This window comes from Tupaia chinensis, unplaced genomic scaffold, assembly GCF_000334495.1.
Source record: "Tupaia chinensis unplaced genomic scaffold, TupChi_1.0 Scaffold000081_1, whole genome shotgun sequence".
Taxonomy (NCBI): Eukaryota; Metazoa; Chordata; class Mammalia; order Scandentia; family Tupaiidae; genus Tupaia; species Tupaia belangeri.
In genome coordinates, this window is record NW_006159542.1 from 2,421,204 (window position 1) to 2,437,798 (window position 16,595).

The window sequence follows — 16,595 nt, forward strand, 5'->3', positions numbered from 1 at the left end:
ATCTGTAAACCACAGAATCTTCCATCAGGAGGAAATACAGAGGCTGATCTGCTTTTTCTCAGCATTTTTCGCCCTCACTAGCAGGACAAATTTGGATGTGTCTAGCTACTGTACTTGCATGCATTTCATGACAATGGGGTGGAAATACATCCAAGGGTGAATTTTTATACATTCTTAGATAATAAATGTTGAGGATTTGGGATGCCTCAGGCTGATTGAAGCCAACTCTAGCTAAATCAAACCACTTTCTAAGAAATTGAATTTAGATATATTACTCACTTTCTTTGTCCTTCTCAAGGCAAACAGTTCAACATTTGAGGGAGTACCAGGCCAGATAGAGGTGATTTTTTTTTTCAGCCTTCTTATTGTCTGGCTGCCAGGATTCCTGGAAATGGCATTTTTAATGAGGGTTTTTTTAATTTCTGGAGAAGACTTTGATGTGGTTGAAAATTTATTCTCTCTAGAGTGTAGGCAGGGCACCAATTAACCCACAGAGAGTGCATTTGCTGTCCTCCCAGCTTTAAGTTTATTACACTTTCCATGCAGTGTATAAACCCATTATCTCACCTCCTTGTATGCTTCTCTCCTGCAGACTCAAAGCAATTTTTTAAGGAGCTTTCTGTTCTCTCTTGGTCTCTTAAATATCTCCATTTTGCAAGTTTCCACAAATGATCTTCTTTTTTTTTTTTTTCTTTTTTTTTTTTTTTTTTGATTTTTGCTATAAGGTGCATACACTCGCCAGAAAGTCAGAGAGAGATAGAAAGCAAGAAATCACCCTCACAGGGGGGACAGCCACACCACAATCCCTTCTCCTCCATTCTCCTCTTGGGATCTTGGGCACACACACACACATGCCCAGCATGAGTTTAAGCCACCGGGTCCAGGACTCGAACCACGGTTGACTACATGGGAGTCCAGTGACATAGCCATTACCCCAACTCCTGGTCCCTCCACAAATGATCTTATGATAGCAATGGAAATGGAGATGGGTGGAAAGATGAGATAGGAGAGTTGATACTATAACCAACTAATTGAGCCAAGGATCATGCTGATTTCATTCACTTTAAGATACACATCTACAGAACCTACAAAATGACAGACACAAAGGTAAAAATTGAATAAATAAGACATGGGTCTAAGAACATGTAATTTTGTGATGGAAATTGTACTAGACACAACTTTTAAGATACAACAAAGCAGAAAGAAATGAAGAATAGATTTCCCTCATATTTTTTGAGTGAAAGTTATGTTAAAGTGTTGTTTTTTACTCAAAAGGTCACTGCTTTTGGTTAAATGGGAATTATCTAACTGTGACTCTAAGACCTTCTCAATCTGGTGGTTAGAAAAAGAATGAAGTAAGTAAAAGAAAAGTAACTTAAAAGTGAAAGTTGGAAGTATTGGGCCAGACTGTTGAAGGCTTTGAGTTGCCAACATTCTCTCTCCTCTGCTGCTACAGCATACTAACTCAGCCTCTCTCTTCCTTTCCCAAAGGAATTTTTATTTTAAGTATTTATTAAAAAGTTCATTCCTGAGTCAGCAGATGGCATAGTGGCTATGTCACTGGACTCCCACATGGTCGAACACAATTCGAGTACCAGATCCAGTGCCTTGAAAACCATGCCAGGCACGTATGCATGCCCAAGATTCTAGAAAGAGAATGGAGGAGCAGGGATTGCAGCATGGCCATCCCCCCTAGGGGATGGTTTCAACAGAGACTCCACTTGGTCACAATCCAGCTTGTTTCCTGCCAGATTTAAGACAAAATGGATCCAGACCTCCACCAAAATGTCACATCCCTTCAATTTTGTGGTAACTATGACCACTGCCAGACGCAGACCTCCTCATTCAGACTTTTCTGACAGTAGAAGTAGAGCTTGTCTCTAGTTTACTTACATAGCTATAGAGGAAGACAGGACTTATAGACAAGCAATGCATGCCGGTAGATCCTAAGCACCTGGACTTCATGAACCATATAACTTACCACTGGCTCAGTCACTCACTTCATTAAAATAAAACTCCAGAAGCAAAAGATAAAGGAGGAAACACAGCCACATGCTGTACTTCTTGGTCCATATCACTTGAGTTCACAGGTTTCTTCACGTCTCAAGCAATAGCCTAGACACAACTCTGCTTCTTAGTCATTTTGATCTTAAACACACCCACGAGCAGTCATTTTCCCCAAAACATGCTCAGTAACAAAATGAATGGGTCCAAGCAAGTTTCATCTCTCAAGATCTACTCTGATTCCTCTTTTTTCCTCTCTCAATTTCTGTCCTATTGCCAGAGAACAGAATAGGTCATTTCTTCTCATTCTTAAATATTCTCAAAATCTGCCCCCTCTTTCTATCTTTTGTATTAAGTGGCAATTTTTTTTTTTTCAGAAAAAATCCACCCACATTACAATTTTAAAACATCCTTTTGAAATCTGTTTTGTTTCAAATGAAACTAATTGTGTTGAGTTGTGAATAGAATAATGAGCAGATAAATATATATTGTACTTCAGAAGTCCATGCTGTGAACCAATTCAAGAGTTTGGAATGTGAAAGACAAAAATGCTTTAAGACATGAGAATTTCAAAGTTGTACAAGAAGATAATCCAAACTGTGAATGTGTACTAAAATTATAGATTAGCCTTAGTAGTATACATACATACACTATGGTCCAGGGCACCTGGTAAGAGCCTGAGTGAGCTTAGCATTCTCATCTAGTAGGCAGACCTCTTCAATGAATTGTCCCTCACATTAAAACTACTGTCTCCATAACAAGAAAGAAGCATTCGTCCTTCCTAAAAGGGGACTTACAACACATGGAAACTCTACAAAGTTCATAAAGTGGCTCTCAAGGGACTATGATTTTTATTCCTTAAGTAAATAATGCACAATAGTTAGAAATGTTTGGTGACATGTTAATGAAAGTCAGCCTGCATAACTGTCATTATGTACTGAAAATTGTTCCTTTTGTTGCCAACAAAAGCAGATGGAGGGGATCATTTCAAAGAAAGAGGTAATGAAACTTCTCTTAAAGAAATTGCTCAAGAAAAATGGTAATACTTGATAACTGAGTAAGCTTTATAAAGCACATGCCATGTGACACTTAAATAGGGAAAACACAACAGCAAAGACATAAGAGTAAACTAGCTAACTTCATTCCTAACTCACAACAATTTGATATCTGTAAAGTGCCAACTCCTTACCTAGCCACCAACCTGTCCTCTTTCACGGCATCCCCTGTTACAATGAGAGAATTTCTTACCATCTGCTTTTTCTGAGGTTTATTCAACCAAATGATAAAGAACCCAAGACTGAGAGATAAGCAGTGCATGTAGACAGATTGTGAGAATCTGAACATCATGAACCGATAATTAACCAATTGCTTAATCACTGGCTTCTTCAAATAAAATTCAAGTGGCAAGAAGATTCTCATGACTCATGGGTAAGGGGAATTTTATCATTCCAGTAAAAGAATTTCTGACACATATCCACAGCTGTTGGATAGCCATAATTAAGATGGGAAATTAGGTGGTTCAGTTTGAATAGATAACCTATCATTAATCATCCAAAATAAATAAAACTCTGAACAAAACATATCTTTGTGTACCATTTCAGAACAGGTGGGATAACAAGTGCTTCTGACTTCCTACAGTTCTTAACCAGAAACTTATTATTCTCCCTCAAGATAACCCTATTTTGGGGACCAGCAAGTGGCATGGTGGTTAAGGTGCTGGACACTCCCACATGGCCGACCATGGTTTGAGTCCTGGACCTGGTGTGGTCTGCTCTCTCTCTCTCTCTCTCTCTCGTCAAATTAAAATAAATGAATGAATAAATAAAATTAAAATAATTTTTTTTAAAAAGATTACCCTATTTTATGTTGTTTTCTCTTGTCTACTATTAGCAGTGCCTCTGACTCAGTTTCTGCATTTCATCCTTGAGCTGATAGTATCACTTCCAACACAGAGAGCTATCTGGTCAATTTGCATTAGTCCATTACTGAAGAGTTGAAAAATTCTAACTCTAGGCTATGATGGAAAAACTGGACCTTAGGGACCAGCAGGTGGTATAGTGGAAAAGTCACTGGACTCCCACAGGGTCAACTGTGGCTCACGTCCTGGACTGGCGGCATGCTCTCTCTCTCTCTCTCTCTCTCTCTCTCTCTCTCTCTCTCTGTCTCGCTCTCTTTCTCTCTGGTGAGCACACATGCCCTATAGCAAATTAAAAGTAATGATAACAAATAAATAAAATTAGATAACTAATTCAAAAGAAAAATACTGGTCCTTAACTGATTCTGCTTCTACCTTTCCATATGGCCTTGAGTGAGTTACAAGACTTTCTGGGTTTTAATTTCCTTATTGTTAAGATAAAGGGCAGAACTAAATCACACTACGGCCTTCCCCAGCTATCGTATACTTATTCTAAGGCTCATAGCAGTATCAAAGTTGTTTCCAGCTTTTAAAGTATTTTTACCCCATGAACCCTAGAGTTTAGCTTTCATACAGCCTTATTAGGTAAGTAAGGTAGGCATGACTAGCCCTCTTTTTAGAATAAGAACCATAGGGCTCAACATTAGATAAGTTTATTGAAGCCAAACCAATTGCTGGTAAGAGAAGTTTTCTACATTCTAATTCCGTGCCTTTTCCGTTTCACTGCGCTGTTCTGTAATAGACAAGACCAATGAATGCTTCTGATAGGCATATTTAAGGGACAAGGATGAACAGGACAGTGGCTAGGGGCTTTTGTTTGTCTAACTACATTTTGAAAAGTGTCTAAATGAGCCAAGCTGGCAGAACTCTGATGAGGTTCAAGAAAGGAGATGAGGTGCTTCAGGGAAAGGGAAGGAAAGACAGAGGAAAGGAGAGAGATAGCAGATGCCACATGGAGTGAAATTTTAGGGAAGAAAGATACTGAACTAGGACTTTTAGGAAGTCTGGTTCTAAGGCACACATTGAAACCCTTTCCCCATCTCCCCAAAAAAGTAAAAATTTATGTTCTTAGAAATGTTTAGGGGGCCATTAGATGGCATGGTGGTTTAGGCACTGGCCTCTCTCATGGCTGACATGGTTCAGGGCCTGGACCTAGCAGCTTGCTTTCTCACTTTCTCTCTCTCTCTTTCTGGTGAATGCATGTACCCTATAGTACATTTTAAAAGATAATAAAAAAATAATAAATAAAATTAATTTAAAATTTTTTTTAATTTATTTCTTGAGAGAGGAAGAGAGAAACAGGTACCCTCCACACGATCTCACCATGCCAATACTCCCCTCTGCTTCCCAGCTAGCCAGGATCATGAGCCTGTGAAGATCTACCCATGTTGGAGTCCACCTGGTATTCACAATAGGCCTTCAAATAACTCCCATGTTGTGCAGTGGCACTCCGCTGCCTCTACGCAGCTCCATATCATTTCTTTTATGTTTTTGAGTTGACTTGTATTTTGCAGTTTTAGATGTACAGATTTCTCAACGGAGTGCTAACGTTTAGGTTAAAATAAATGCATGCATACACAAACGCACACACACACAATACACAATCTGCCAAGTAAACTAACTGAATACTATTGTCCTTTGTACTTGACAAGTTTTATGAGTAAATTCGAAAAAAAAAAATTACAACTATGAAATAAAACTTCCTTTAAATTGATCTGAAATTAAGTTGGGATTAGATGTGCTTACTCTTATGTCAGTAGTTTACAAGCTTTTTAAGTTCATAATGTTATTGTTTCTACCTGAATGTAGAAAGGATCATATCTTGGGAATCTTAGTTGGAAGAAAAAGTATATAATGTATTGATTTGCAGACCCCTTGCAAAAAATTTGCAATCCGTCAAATTACTTTCCCCTTGGGAATTTTTTTTTAAAGTACATTCCCCTAATACAAAAAGTAATTTCCCTAACAGAATAGAAGTGGAGCAAAATATCACAAGGTTCTTACCTGACAGTTGGAGAACCTTCAAATTCAGTACAAACAATGTAATTACAGAAAATCGCTGAGATCTGTTACTTTGGATTCGTGAAGAACAAGGAAGAAAAACATTTTCTGAGTTCCTATCACAGATAGATCCAAGTATATAATTTAATTTTATCACTACAATCTTAAGAGATAGGTATTTTTATGTTTTAAGTGTTTTTTATGTGTGTGTTTTTTTGGTTTTTGGTTTTTGCCTTAGGGCACATGCACTCACTAGAAAAAGAGAGACAGTGAGAGGGAAAGTGAGAAGCCACCCCTGAAGAGAGATGGCCATGCCACAATCCCTTCTCCTCCATTTTCCTCCTGGGATTTTGGGCACACACACACACACGAGCCCAGCATGGTTTTTCAAGGCACGGGATCTGGCACTTGAACACTGGCCAACCATGTGGGAGTCCAGCGACATAGCCTCTACATCATCTGCTGGCCCCAAGAGGTAGATATTATTATTCTCACTTTAAGAAGAAATAAATAAACTGAAGATTTGAGTGGCTATTGAGTAATAGAGTATTAGCTACACTTAAGTTTCTCTATTTGTCTCCTGTGCTTTTTCACTGTATGATAATACCACCTTTTCACTCCAGCGTAACACTCCATTAGCAAGATAAGTTATATACTCAACTAGGCACGAATATGTACATGATTTATGTCTTATATTTGTCTGGCACTCCTTTGCATTAGAAAAAACTCAGTAAATATAGGGAGAGATACATGGATATAGTACTTTATTTGTATAATACATTAGTATTTCATATTACTTGAAGCTATTAGTAAGCTATACCATCTAGGTTTATGTTAGTACACTCTATGATGTTTGCATGATGGCAGAATCACCCAAGGATGCATTTCTCAGAACATATGCCCTTGTTAAACAATGTACAACTGATACACACACACACACAAACACACACACACAAAGGTTATTTGAAAAGTTCTTTGAGAATGTGTATTATAAGAAACCATGCATGGATTTCAATATTCTTTCACCAAAATAAATTCATATTTCAGTTTTATTTTTCCATGAAATTTTTGAAGTCTGTATATATATATTCTAAAATTCTTATGTTAAATAATGTGTTCCTTTAAAGGGAAGACTTTCAAACAGAAACAAGAAATTATACATGGTAATAACATGTGATAACTCATATGAGAATAATATATGACTACCTACAGGATAAAATATGTATGGATTTCAAAACTTTCTTACACTAAAATAAGCTCACACTTCAATTCCGGTTTTTCACATACTTTCTGAAGTCCCTTTGTATGAGATAACAAGGAAGAAAGAAAGAGGTAAAGGAAAGAGAAATGGTATGGACTTTGTAATACAGCAATGTAAATTAATCCTAGCAAAAACCCAGTTACAAGAGCCAAACAGGAAATTATTAAGTTCCCAAAACTACATCCTCATCAATATCCACCATATGTCCGAACCTTACGATGATGTTCATTCTAGACCCTTACTCAGATTTCGGTCTTTAATCCTCTCAATTCCCAACCAAAACACAGTTCCAGTGAATTCCATGCAGGGTACATAACAGTGAGCCCATACCTAGATTTGGCATCATAAAATATCACAATATTAAAGACCCCAAAATTCTCAAACAGGAGCCAAAGTAGGGAGACAAATTAATGTCAAAGGAGTGACTGTTCACTAATGTCTTAACAAGAACACTGGACACCAGAAACATTAACCTAATATCCTCAACATGATTAGTGAAAAATAACTCCATCCTCAATCTAACACAATATACCCAGTGAAAAAAGATTTCAAGATTAAGTGCAAAATAAAGATATTTTGAGACAAAACGAAACTAGCATTTGCCATTAGGCTATAATTAAATTCCAAAATCAAACTGTTTAATGGAAATATAAGGGTCAGCAGGTAGTGTAGTGGTTAAGGCTCTGGACTCCCACATGGCTGATCACAGTTTGAGTCCCAGAGCTGGTGGCTTGCTTTCTCACTTTCCCTCTCTCTCTCTGTCTCTGGTGAGTGCTCATGCCCTATAGCAAATCAAAATAATAATAATAAATAAATATTTTTTGAAATGAAAAACATGAGCAATATGTAAATTTAAATATTCTACTTTTATTTATTTTTAAAGCAAAAAAGCTAATATTAATTTTTTTTTTAATTTTCCATTTCTAGTTCCTAGAATTATTTTTTACCCCTCTTTCTGACCCTCTGTCCTTTCCTCACCCTCTTCTGTTTTTTTTTTTTTTTTTTGAGAGGTTTTTCACTATAGGGCGCGTGCGCTCACCAGACAGACAGAGAGAGACAGAGAGACAGAAAGCGAGAAATCACCCCCCAGGGGGAATGGCCATGCCGCAATCCCTTCTCCTCCATTCTCCTCTTGGGATCTTGGGCACGCACGCACACGCGCCCGGCGTGGGTTTTAAGCCACCGGGTCCGGGACGCGAACCGCGGTCGACTACGTGGGAGTCCAGCGACATAGCCATTACGCTAACTGCTGGTTCCCGCTAATATTAATTTTAAGCCTCTTTAATACAAATATCATAAAATGTTATTGCTTTATCATGTAATCAACATAAAAATCATTAATTAAATACTTTGTATTTTCATATTAAGTCTTTTTATTTATTTTTTTTTTTTGGAGAGATTTTCACTATAGGGCGCGTGCGCTCACCAGACAGACAGAGAGAGACAGAGAGACAGAAAGAGAGAAATCACACCCCAGGGGGGATGGTCACGCTGCAATCCCTTCTCCTCCATTCTCCTCTCGGGATGTTGGGCATGCACGCACATGCGCCCGGCGTGAGTTTTAAGTCACCGGGTCCGGGACACGAACCACAGTCGACTACATGGGAGTCCAGCGACATAGCCATTACGCTAACTGCTGGTTCCCGTATTAAGTCTTTAAAACCCAAATGTACTTTACACTTACAGCAAATTTCAACTCAGACTAGCAATATTTCAAGTGCTCCCTACCCACCTGACTGGTGGTTACGATATCGGTCATCACCTTACTAAAGGATACGCTTCAGAAAGAAAGAAAATAATTCCAGGTGGAACAGCCAAAATGCAAGAAAAGATAGTGAGCAAAACAAGTGATAAACACCTGGGCAAACCCAGTGTACCAAAGGAACGTTGACTATAAAAAATACTAATGTTTGTGTTGAAAACCAGAAGTTAGAGACAGGATTGATCAGATTTTGTTTAAGTAGTTTTGAGCAAGAATACTTCATGAGGGTATTGTATACTTCATATTGCACCTCACTAAGAGGTTCACAACATCTAATCAGTGATGGCAAGACTGGATTAAAATGAAATAGTCAGTCTCTTGATCATGAAGTTGTTTTCCCTACTTTCTGCCAAACATCAATCTGTAGAGTGAGATCCTGGCTGAAAAATAAACAAGTCTCTTTGACAAGGGCATCTAATTCTCTGAGAAATAAGTAAAAAGTAAGATTTTGTATATGTAACCTTCAGCTAAGTGAATGTGTGATCAGAATTATATACCTACTAACAATTCTTTTGGAGCCAGCAGGTGTTGTGGTGGTGAAGGCATTGGACTCCTACGTGGACTTGGTGGCTTGCTTTCTCACTTTCTCTTTCTCTCTGTTGTGCACGAATTTTATAAATAATAATTAATTAACTAATTCGATTTAATTAATTTGTTTTTAAAAACAACTCTTTTCAGAAGAAATTGTATCAGAATCACTAAATATTTTAATTATTGAAAAATAGTTCATCAGAATTAATCAATAATCCCTATAGCAAACAACTATGGTAATGGGCCCATATCTCCTTGAAGCTTTTCTACCATTTCTTTGTACCCAACTTACCCCAACCAAGTTTTTGCTTCTGTGGGCCCATACCTGTGACAGTTTAGAAGACCAACCTAGGATGGCAGAATGGTTACGTTGCAGGACTTCAATGTGGTTGACCATGATTTGAGTCCCAGTCACAGTGGCTTCAAACTCACACTGGGCGCATATTTGTGTACACCCAAAATTCCAGGAGGAGAATAGAGGAGAAGGGATTGAAGTGTGACCATCCCCTCAGGGGATGATTTCTCACTTTCTTCCTCTGTCTCTGTCTCTCTGGTGGGCACACGCACCTTATAGCAAAAATCTCTCTTAAAAAAAAAAAAAAAGAAAGAAAGAAAGAAAAGAAACGACCACCCTCAGCCACAGACACCTGTGTAGTGAGTTAAAAGTACAGTATCTGAGAGTTAACCAGGATCTGAATTGTGAATGTCCAGTTCCGTTTCCTCAAATTGGGACATATTCTGACATATAATTTAATCCCCTCGGTTCCTCTGTGCAGTACAGCTAAGGCTACAACTTTGCCTGAAATCGTATCTGAGCTTGGAATCCCTCCCTTTAACTGATCTGGTTCCATTATTCCCTTGCCTGTTTATCTCCTAGGAGCAATTTTGTGATATCATCTGCACACAAATCCTCGATCCAGAGTCTGCTGCTGGAGAAACTGATACCAGACAGACCCTCGTTCTGAATGCCACATTACAACCAGAATATGTAAGACATCCCATTCTGTATACGCATATAGAAAGCTAAACACGCACAAGAGTCCTTTCTACTTCCATTTGAGCTCACTGGGTTTGATTCGTATAAACAACAAATAATTTGTCCTAAGCAGTCCAAAGCTAGTCCGTAAGCGGCAAGTGCCAGTGTACAATACTGTACACACCACAGTGTTAAGTCGCATTCACACATACATTATTAGCGTTACTGAAAACTCAACTGTGCATCATTTTTTGAGATGTGTAAAACTTCTGTGGTTCTTGAATGGGTCACCATTTCTAAAGACTGAATGTGACACTTATTGTTTGAGAGACAACGGGGCCAGTGTTTAGAGCTCAGACTATGTTTCAAAAGAAATCTTTGTCTGCTTCCCATGAAAAAAATTAGACTCTATATTTATTGGGAAAAGAGCAGTCCAGCAGCTTTCACTCAGAGAAATTAGCCCTGACAGTCTTAAGTTACAACTGTTGAGTAAAGTCATAGGTAGCCACTTAGTAACACAAGCCAGACACTTCTGAGAGGGGCCGAGAAGAAACCAATAAAGAGAACCTGCTCTTTGCCTTCCTTGAATCATTTTTAATCACTGAGAGACCCTTATTACAATGATGGAAATGCTTTCAAGCACATTTCTACAATAACTTTTCATAAACCAAAATTTTGTCCAGTGACACTGTTTAAATATTTACAAATATAATACATGGTGGTTTGAAGCCCTGAAAGTAATGTAGAGAAACCTTATTTGATTACACTCTACAGTTTTGTCTTGTTCTTTGGTTTATTTATTTATTTCTTCTATGGAGAGAGAGAGAACCCCTCAGCAAGGTCCTCATGCCACAATCCACCACTCTCAGTCTCACCTGGATTGGATTGGGCACATGCGCCCAGCATGTATGTCAGAACTCAAAGCCAGGACCTTTCCATGTGGCTTCAGCATCATGGAGTGAGGCAATTCTGTTACACTTCTAGTGCTGACCACCCTCTACTGGTTTTTAAGAAATATTTTGGAAACCGTACTGATGTTCATCACTATCCTTCACAGGAAAAAAAGATGATGGATGGATAAATATAGAAAATATATCAATAATATAAACAAGGTCATTAATAAAACATTTATCAAGAGTGTAATTGTACTATCGGGCATGGCAAGATATGCCTGTCAAGTATAATAATGCCCCAAAATGCTAAAAAGTAATGGACCATGCAAATGGGATATTCCTGAAGCCAGTGCCAGAGTGCCTCATAGAGGTTTTCTCTAAACTAAATTGGTCTTAAAAGAATCATTAAGAGACAGACAGACCAACCAGTGACTTGATGGTTAAGGTGGTTGAATCTCACACTATTGACAACATGGTTTGAGTTCCAGACCAGTGGTTTGAGAGACTTGCCAGGAGTTTGTGCATGCCCGAAATCCTGAAGGGAGTGAGAGATGGTGCAGAAGGAATCGCTATGCAACCATGGCCCATGAGAGGTGCTTTCTCACTCCCTTTCTCTCCCTCTCTTTGTCTTTCCAATGAGTGCATGCGTGCTCTGGGAGGGGGGAGGGATCTGAGAGAGACTTTTGCCATAGGGTGCATGCATTTGCCAGAGAAATAGAAAGACATAGAGAAAGAAAGCAAGAAATCCACCCCTGGGGGGATGGCCACACCCCGATCCCTTCTTCCTCCATTCCCTCCTCAGGATTTTGAGCACACACGCACACATGCCCAGCATGAGTTTCAAGCCTCTAGGTCTGGGACTCGAACCATGGGCAGTCTTGTGGGAGTTCTGCAATATAACCATTATGTAATCTGCTGGCTGGACCCTGGGGAAAAAATTGTTTAAAGATTTATTCATTTGTTTATTATTGTTTTTTAATTCATCAAAGAATGAGAAAGAAAAGGAAGTGAGAAAGCAAGCTGCCAGGTCAGGGACCTGAACCATGGTCAGCCATATGGGAGTCCAACACGTCAACCACCACACCACCAGCTGGCCTCTGGAAAAATTTTTTTAAAGGAGAGAGAGAAGGATTAGTTTCAGGCTCTTTAGAAGCATCTCTTACAGACAAACAATTAATGTGCTAATTAAAATCATTTATCCCTATTCATCAAGCAGGGTCTAAGGGTATAAAGTGAGCTGTGATGCCGTCCTCTAGTGCTAGTATTGTGCATCCCTTGTTTTTTTAAAAGTTTATTTTTTCTTTCATGAGAAAAAGAGAGACAATGACGAATACCCTCAACAGATTATCACGCTGTGACCCCCACCCCTCAACCTTCCCAGACAGTCAGGATCATGGTCGTGGGCACCTGGTGTGGATATGTCCACTGGGGAACCAAACCTGATCTTCCTTACGGATCCAGCATCGTTTGAACAGTGTATTACTGCTGCGCCTCCAAGCTGGCCCAACTGCGTGTTCTTTAATACAACCCATCTCTATAATCCATGCTGGTTTCTCTTGATCCTTTTAGAAATATTTTTGCTATATTTCTTTAGAGTAAAAGATAATAACTCTAGAAGAAAAGAAGAAATATATTTATTTTTTTTAAAGTTTATTTCTTCTATGCATGAGAAAGAGAGAGATAGCAGCACCCTAGTAGGGTCCTGAGCCATCCCTAGCTTCAGCCAGATCTAGATCACAGACACATAGTCAGGGAGGTCTCTGGATGCAAACCCAGAACTTTCCAGTACAAGTCAACCTTGCAGAGCATCATGTTTTAGTGCTGTATCACTCTCTGGCCCAGAAAAATTCCTCTTAAAGCACAATGTTCTAAACACTGAATACATCAAAATTTACATAGGAATGTAGTATGTGACAAATTGTATGTTTTTATGAACTTAGAGTGATGTGGTTATAGAAATTATTAATGCCTACATATTAAAACTTATATTTTAAAAAGCCACAAGACAAATAGGAAACTAGAAAAAAAATTTATGAGAGTTTTGCTATAGGGGGCATGTGCTCGCCAAAGAGACAGACAGAGACAAAGAGAGAGAAAGCAAGAAACCACCTCCCAAGGGAGATGGACATGCCACAATCCCTCTCCTCTCAGGATTTTGGGCACGTACGCACATGCTCCTGGAGTGAGTTTTATGCTGCCAGGTCTGGGACTCAAACTGCACTCGACTATGTAGGAGTCCAGTAACATAATCATTATGTCCTCTGCTGGTCCCTAAAAAATAAATTTTTTTTTACTGAGATTATAAACAAAGGTATTATTTAATATAAAAATAGATCACATATTTAAATACCGATAAGTAAAAGATGGAGTCCAGTTAAAAATGGACAAAGGGTATGAAAAGACAGTTCACAAAGAATAATGAAAGGTGATAATTATCATCAGAACTCAGGCTATTTAACACATATACCACCTCAAATACTTATCATTTCTTTGTGGTAAGAACATTTAAAGTCCTCTATTTTAGCTATTATTAGGAACTATAGCCACCCTGCTGTGCAGTAGATGACCCAAACTAATCCCTCCTGCCTAACCGAAACTTTATCCCCTTTGACTAATGTCTCTCTTTCCCCATTTACCTGCCCACCTCTTCCTCCCAGCCTCTGGTAATCCCTTTTGCAAGTTCAATATCTTTTTCGTTCCCATTTATGATAGAGTGTGAGCACACATGGAGAGAAAGATAAGCATCCTCCAGATAGTCTGTTCACACCACAATCCCCTCCCTCCAGTCTTCAATCCTGTCAGATCCTGGGCACTCTAGCATGTGCCTGACATATTTCAGGCTGACCAGGCCAGAGATTTGAGCTATGGTTGGCCTTGTGGGATCCAGCTTCTCTTAAGCAGTGCTTTACAACTGCACCGCAGAGTCACCAGAATTCAACTTAAAAGTAAAAGCAGGGTGGCGTGGTGGTTAAGGTGACTGGATCCCATATAGCAAACTGCACTATTTGAGTCCCAGACCCAGCGGCTTGAAAAACATGTCGGGCACATGTGTGGATGCCCCAAATCTCCAGAGCTGGAGGAGAAGGGATTGTGGTATGGCCATCCCCCCCAGGAGTACTTGTACATGCTCTCTCTCTTTCTCTCTCTCTCTCTCTCTCTCTTTCTCTGTTTCTTTCTGGTGAGCAAATGTACTCTGCAGGAAAAAAAAAAAAAGAAAAGAAAAGAAAAGTGAAAGCATATGGCATTTTTCTTCCTGTGCATGGCTTATTTCACTTAGTGTAAAGTCATCTAGCTTAATTTACATTGATGCAAATGACAGCTTTTCCTGTTTTTTAAAGACTGAATAATATTCAGTTATATACGTATATTATGTATTTGAAATCCGTTCATCTTTTGAAACTTAGTTTGTTTCTATATCTTGGCTACTGCAAATAATGCTCCATTGACCTGTTGAAGGAAAAGCATGTCTACTGTACTTTCCAAAACCTAGAAGAGGGGTGTGCAGATGTCACTTCAACATACCGATTTTTCTTTCTTTAGCTATATACCCAGCGGAGGAATTGCTGATGTGAATGGAAATTCTATTTTTAGTTTTTGAAGCACCTCCACAGTGCTTTCCAAAATATCTTTTCTTTTTATAAATTTTTAAATCATATTAATCTAAACATAAATATGAAGCCAAGGAAAAATAGGCTGTACTCCTGTTGATTATTCAATTCATTTATCTGATGCAAAGTCATTCACAAAGCTTTGATGAAAATAGTCTAGAGGCCAGCAGGTGGCATAAGGATTAAGGTGCTGGACTCCCACATTGTCAATTGTAGTTCAAGTCCCGGATTTGATGGCTTGAATCACACCAGGCACATGTGCATACCCAAAACTGCAAGAGGAGAATGAAGGAGAAGGGATTGTAGTGTGGCCACCTCTCACTCCCCCACCCCCACCCCTGGCCAGGGTGATTTCCCTCTCACTGTCTCTCTCTGTCTTTCTCCTTTGATACCATAACATGCATCCTTCTTTCTACTATTTTCCTTGCCTTTGCGATACTTTTCCAGGTGGATGTGGAAACACACAACAGCCAGAAATTTGGGCTCTTACTATTTCTGCCTACCACACCATTGCTTGTCCTACATGGTTGCAAAAGGGAGTACGTACTTAACCAACTTGGCCACTTCACATGTAGTGATAATTTAATCCTTACAAAGCCACCGGGACAAAGGTATTCTAATCTTGAGCAACCTAAGACTGAGAGAATCAAATGTATTGTCCAAGAGAAAGCCCCAGGACTAGCAGCTCGCAAAGCTAGAATGCAAACCTTACTACATCCCTTCAGTGGAGAGTAGACATCAAATCAACAAGAATCACGAATAACTAGTGTGAACCGCAACTCCATAAACAACTATGTATCTTTCATCAATACTTTTTCATGGCAATTAATGAGGCACATCACTTCTAAAATAGTTTTGAAATGACATAATTGTATTAAGTGTAGAAGGAAGGCAAAAGGCTTAGATCTGAATTTATTAACACAAAAGATCCAAAATAAATGTCAGAATTTTTTGAGATTTAGCTAAAGTAATTGGGAAAACAGTTTCAAGTCTTCATGAGCACTACCGATGAGAAGATTCAAAACATCCTGATCTTTATTTTGTTTGTTTTTAACTTTACAATGGCATATCATGATACTGGTCAAATACATATGGCTTAGTTTATCCCAAATCTGCATGTTAGAGTCTCTGTTGAATGGATTTGGGTTTTTAGGTTTACTTTTCAGTATCTGATTTAAAAGGAAAAAGGACTCCTTAACACAGCAGGCACCAAACTTGAGAGAAATAGCAGGAAGAACGTAGGAACACGAATTCTTTCTCAATCCCCAAAGAGATGCTGTTCTAGCAAGACTCAGGTCAGAGGGCTGGGCACTGCTGGGGCAGGTCACATGGCTGATCCAGGGCAAACTTGTTTTGTGAAGAAACAGACAACTTCTACCTATGAAGCTGTTGTTCTTGCAACTTTTTAGCAACAGTTAGCTGTTCCAAAATGACAAGTGACAGGAAAGAACATTCTGATTAAACTACAGATGAATGGAGTTTTCTTCCTGCCTCCTTGGGAATATTGTGAGCATCTTACAAAAGGGGTCATGTCCTGTTTCTTTCTCTGGTTGCTACAACTGTGGTTTGTATATTGGCTGTATCACTAATGTGAATATATAACCCAAAAATGCCAAAAAAAAAAAAAAAAGAAGTACTTTCTTC